At 37.4% G+C, this 5970-nt stretch overlaps 1 long non-coding RNA gene across 1 annotated transcript; it reads right to left on the minus strand.

Annotated features, from left to right (window-relative positions):
- Positions 1-615: 615 nt before the first annotated feature.
- Positions 616-3604, minus strand: LOC142488660 (uncharacterized). Its single transcript, XR_012799565.1, has 3 exons — positions 3557-3604; positions 873-1033; positions 616-696 (listed from the first exon to the last, which is right to left on the minus strand). It is a non-coding gene; the product is annotated as an uncharacterized LOC142488660 (long non-coding RNA).
- Positions 3605-5970: the final 2366 nt, after the last annotated feature.

Below are 5970 nucleotides of genomic sequence, written 5' to 3' on the forward strand. Positions count from 1 at the left end.
TCATGTTAATTATGTACACATGACAATTACATTTTGATGTTATTCTTCTATATAGTTGCTCTTGCAGCTCCTGGGTCACCTGACACTGAACATGTCTCATCACCTGGCTCATCAAGGTCATCATCAAGAATGGAAGGTGAGTGTATGAGGTGCAGAACATATAATGTGTACATTTGAAGAATTTCATTTGCCATGGGAAAAAAAATGCCTTTCACATGTAATGAACTTCCCATCAGTTATTGTCACAGAAGATGTAGTGTTTTCTGACAACATGTATTGTGTGTGTTTTAAACTATCAGCTAGGAGTTGTTAGGTTACAGCAACCTTTAATTCATTCTTCTTTCACACTGAGTCGAAACATCATTGTTACTTCAAGCATCATCTTTTAATTGGACACAAATTATAAATTATGGAGACATGTTATGTGTTACACTATGAGAACAACAATCATTATAGTGAAAACAAAGTGAAAGTTCCATGGCAGTTCATAATGTCTTTCTTTATTTGTAGAACCAGATGTTGCCGCTCAAGGACAAATTCACTCAAGTGACCATGAAGATGTTGGCAATCCTGGATTAACACAGCATTCAAGTCCTCCTGCTCGTGACACCTATTGCAGCTTCTGAAGAACGAATCTTGGGTGAAGAAAATCGTCGCCATTCAGAAATGATGTCAGTGCTTGAAAGGATGCTGTCACTGCATGAAAGGATGCATGCAAGGTCAATATCAGAACTGTCACAAATTCAAAAAGTCATCATCCAAGTTCCTAAAGAAATCCAAAATGTAAACAGGACATTACAAGCACTAGTTCTCAATGTAAGCCAATCAAATCAGTTGCGGAGTACAGCAAGAGAACAACAATTCCACTTGACCCCATCAGAGGATGGATCTTTACATGCTGCTACTTTTTCTCCTGAGTCATCAGTTCTTCATTCCCCAGTTCTGGATGATACCGGTACAGTAGGTGCAAGTTCTGTGCAGGTCCCTGTCAACATCCAACCGCTTACATCTGTTCAAAATATGGAACCGACACCTACAAATGCGACACGCAAAAGAAAGTTAGGGCAACAATTACTAATAACCAGCTTTTGGAAAAAGATTAAAACACCAAAACAAGAAAGTGCTCCACCATCAGTCTTGCAATGTTTATCAATTGTTTCACAACTGTCACAGTCCACACCCAGTGCCCCTGAAGTGCAACAGCCCACACTTAGTGCCCCTGAAGTGCCACAGCCCACACTTAGTGCCCCTGAAGTGCCACAGCCCACACTTAGTGCCACTGAAGTGCAACACCCCACACCCAGTGCCCCTGAAGTGCAACAGCCCACACCCCGTGCCATAGAACTGCCACAGGCCAGTACAAGTCATACAGTTAAGGCCAGAGTACTTGGCAGAGGGAAAAGGCAAACACAACAGCCAACAAGCAGGCCTGTGACTCGCTCTCAAAAGGATAAACAAAAATAAATAATCACAGTCACTAAATTTGTTGGTGTCCTGGTGTTGTTTAATGCAGACTATTTCATGCATAGTGTATGTATGATCATGTACAGATGCTAGATAACATTCAAGTATGTCCTTGTACACATGAATGTTTAGAAATGCTCACTGACTGAATGAAGGCATATTTGATAACATATGAGTATGTATTAATCATCAGTTGATTTATGGTACAACATTATTACACACTTGGCATGTTAATGGAAGATGACATTTTTTTCCCTACATTTTATTAGTATCAAAACATTACCAAAATTACCCTAAATCTCTATCTGTAATTTACAAAAGCAATGATTATATCTATTAGACTGATTAAACCATTCACTACCTACAGTTCGTCATTTAAATTTTTTTTTTAATTTTTCGGAGTTGCTGGCTCCCGGAGGGACTTCCTATGCTGGGCGCCAAGCTAGAGGGACGTCACTTCTGGTTATCCGACTACACGGAGGACAGACAGGAGAGGACGCCATTGCTGAAATCGGACAGCAGTGCTGGCACATGAGAGCCTATCTCATACCTGCCTATATACTTTGAAAATTTGTGAGTGGCCATTTGACTGATTCTATTGTTCTATAAACATTTTGTTATACGTTAATACACTAGGTGTGCGCCTGTTTCTTTTCTTTTCTTTTTTCATAGGTATCATCAGGGAGTAGTGAACCCTTTTGAAATGGGCTGCCTTATACCTGGATGTCATTACTATTTTTGGAACAGGACTTTGTGTTTTCAGAGGTTATCTACACAGGTTTTTTTATTTTTTAAAGTTTTTTATATATATTTTTTATATATTTTTGAGATACTTATATGATTTTTTATATATTTTTTATTTATACTGTAATATTAAAGCATTAGGATGTTGTTTTTTACATCATATATAACGTTTTTTAATTATCTCATATTTTTTATATATACATTTTTTACCCTTTTGTCAATACTGGTTTCAGTTTATTTTGCTAATTCTTGCCACCCCACTGGATGCACTTACAGTTGGGCTAATTAACTTATAGTTTTGTTTAGGATATATTAGAGACGCTACTTCATTTTCTGTTTTTCTGTTTCTGCTATATATCAACATATTTATTTATCTAATTATATATATATTTATATAGATATCTATATCTATGTTTATATCAAGAGAGACAAACAGAGACAGTCAAAGAGAGAGAGAAACAGAGAGAGAAAGAGAGAGAAACAGAGAGAGAGAAAAACAGAAAAAGAGACAAAGAGAGAGATGTGTGTGTATGGTTAAATCTAGCTAAGTGTAAGCAGAAATCTGTTCATCATAGCACTGTAGATGATTTCACACACATTGTTATTCTAATTAAAAGAGTCAAGTTGTTTTGCACATGTTGATTGCCAAGCCGAAAGTAAAGTTTCGATTCCTGTGAAAAGAGTATCTTACACAAAGAATTTCAGCCAATTATTGTAACAAATTTCTTGTGGGAGTAAACCTAGGCGTATAACTGCTAGGCTGTATTATAACCTTGGAACAAACAGCGAAGATAACATGTAACTATTCACACATTCAGCAGACATCCGTATGCGTTCAACTTAGACACTGTACACTTGACGAGAGAAGAAATGGCAGAAGCTTCCACATTGCACAGCCATCCACGTAAATCATACAAATTTTTTGATTTATGAAGCAATCGAATCAACGGCAGAGAAAAGGGCAACCGTGGGCCAAATCTATGACTTGATCCAAAAGAAATATCCATACTACCAAGAACCTGACAAACAACGAAATTTTAAAACTTCTGTACCATTCACTTTATCCGCTAATGAATGTTTTGAGCGTGTCCATGATCGGCTAGATCAACGATATGGATGCTGGCATGTTGCGCCATCATTTAAACTTACCATGGAACATAGAACATATCTTCTGTTAAATAGCATACCAGTTACACTGAAGCCGCACCGACTGTCGCGTCTGCTGATATACCGGCACCCTCCATTCATCAAGACCAGATGCAAGATGGACATAACTACTATGATATGTATCCAAACTTATATGGGCAATACCAATGTGGATGTGAAAACAACCAACAACTGTACGTACCTCCGGACATCTTGTTTGAAGAAGCCACTGCAGATCCATATGACGCCCTGATGGAGATGTGTGTGATTCAGGATTCAACGGTTGCCTCAACCATGGATGATACTGTTGTGCCTTCCTGGAGTGAATTGGTGCAGCCAAATCAGTTTTGACTTTTACAAGAATGGTAAATACAAATTTCGTTATGCCTTTACTCAAATTGTATATATGTACATTAATAACATACACCATTTGTTAGCCAAATGAGTGTATACAGCTTAACATTGCAGACAGCCTTACATGTAGCGTGCACAAAGACATTATTTCCTATAACAATATACTACATGACGAACCATTAGTACACATTGGTGACGGAGTCCTAAATCATAGATGATTATTGCTTTTAAAGTATAATTTCAACATGTTACACTAACTGTAACACACACACACACCGCATTGTTTAGCATTCAACATATAAAAACAAAGTGTCGCCCACATATGACGTGGGAACCTGGTCATGTCCCAAGGCGTCCTTAAAAAGGTTACCGATGCAAGCCCCACCCCCAAACAAAGTGCGCGCGTGAAACAGTATTGGCTGTGCCCGTAGCTTATTGTTACGGTCAGTGCAGTGTGTCATGCGTGCGCGTCGGTGGGGCGGTGCGTGCACAGCGCTGGAGGCCAATATTCATTCAGTGGGAGGGGTGTTTGCATGCATTTCACGGTGCCTTAACATGACGTCACACGTATTTTGTTTGCTCATTGGCTTATCGTCCGGTTTTGCCGTTGGCACACGTCCATTTACAAAGTTTACATATGTACGTGTGTAGAAGTGAATTTGTTTCGCTTCCATATCATAACTTTCAGCCATGATATGCGTAATGCTAGCAGCACCATGGAGGGACATGTATTGAACGCACAGCGTAAACATCGTTTTGCGCATGCGCTAAAACTTAGTCCACACATTCGTGACGTGCGCGCGCAACAGACGTTGTGCGTGCACATTATTATGTATACAGTCACCGGAAAAAACATATCAGTAGTAATGCCAGCAACGCCATTATAAAAATGAGACAGTTCACTATCTGTAGTTTTATCCTTGCAGTTTAAACATATACGTAACTTATGCGTGAATATCCACAATCATATAGAGATGTGTTAAGCATTGTCATGCTAAGACATAGATAAATGTGCAATCTTTGAACATCATGTGTTTGCTGTATTTCACAGATGTCGAGGATGAATACATGGGACCAATGTATGATTTCAGATGGGCCAATCGTTATATTAGATGAATCTGACGACTAGCAAACAACTATTATAATAAATATGTAACAATGCTTTCAATGATTGGTGCGCAGATTAACAATCACTACATAATGTTATCCTATTGTGCAAATATTTACTATGCACTTAATAATCAGAATGATGTTGCTAAGCACTGAAGTTACAACTTATATTGATCTTTTTTTCTTTTCTACTAACATTATATGTATTGCCATGTGATATATGCAACCAACATTATCACTCAGCAAACACATTAATCTACTATATATTATAATCTCACGTGTGACTTGTCAAAGAATGTAAATGCTACATACCAACTCGTAGACATTGTATCTGAACGTACATAATAACAATAGGGAGGTGATAGAAACTGTTTAGTAGTGTGAATGTTATATTATTACCTAAGTTGTAGTGGTAACCTAACATGCCTGAGCTAATGAATGTTAGGTACAGATCATTAAACCATGAACATTTGTGTGTACATTTAATTCACACGAGTAACTATAGTTTAGTGTTATTAGTAAACGTTCAACACATACATAGCTAAGTGAGGCAGATGATAAAAGCAACATTATTATGTTGCTTTATATTATTTCTGGTCGAAATATATGCATCACACAAAAAGTACAACACACAATCACACTATGTTGCTGAAATGTGTGCGTATGCAAATGTCCACTTCATTTATGTTCATATGTTGACAGTAGTTATAAAGGATCATGATCATTATGAAGAACTAACGTGAATGAAATAAAAATTTGAATAAATTCATTGTCATTGTGTTTAATGATTTAGGAAAAGTTGAGAATCCAAAGAACGATACTTTGGAATGGTGTTAACATTTTGACAAATGTTAGATGAACGTCAAATCAACACACATCTTTCACTTATACATACACATGTGACAATGTAGTAATCAACATGAAGATGAAGTGAGACAAGAACTAATCACATACATTGCAATGTTAATGATGTTTAACACATTTGGGTCTTTTCATACAAACATGCATTGAGTGTTAACATCGCTCATGTGCATGAATGAATGTTATTACGTTGCCAAAATTACATGTTATGTCATGAACATAAGGATTTGAAAACACACTGCACAATAACCACCAAGTGTAGATAAACGCACGGACACAATACAGAAACAA

The sequence above is a fragment of the Ascaphus truei genome, chromosome 2 (assembly GCF_040206685.1).
Source record: "Ascaphus truei isolate aAscTru1 chromosome 2, aAscTru1.hap1, whole genome shotgun sequence".
Taxonomy (NCBI): domain Eukaryota; kingdom Metazoa; phylum Chordata; class Amphibia; order Anura; family Ascaphidae; genus Ascaphus; species Ascaphus truei.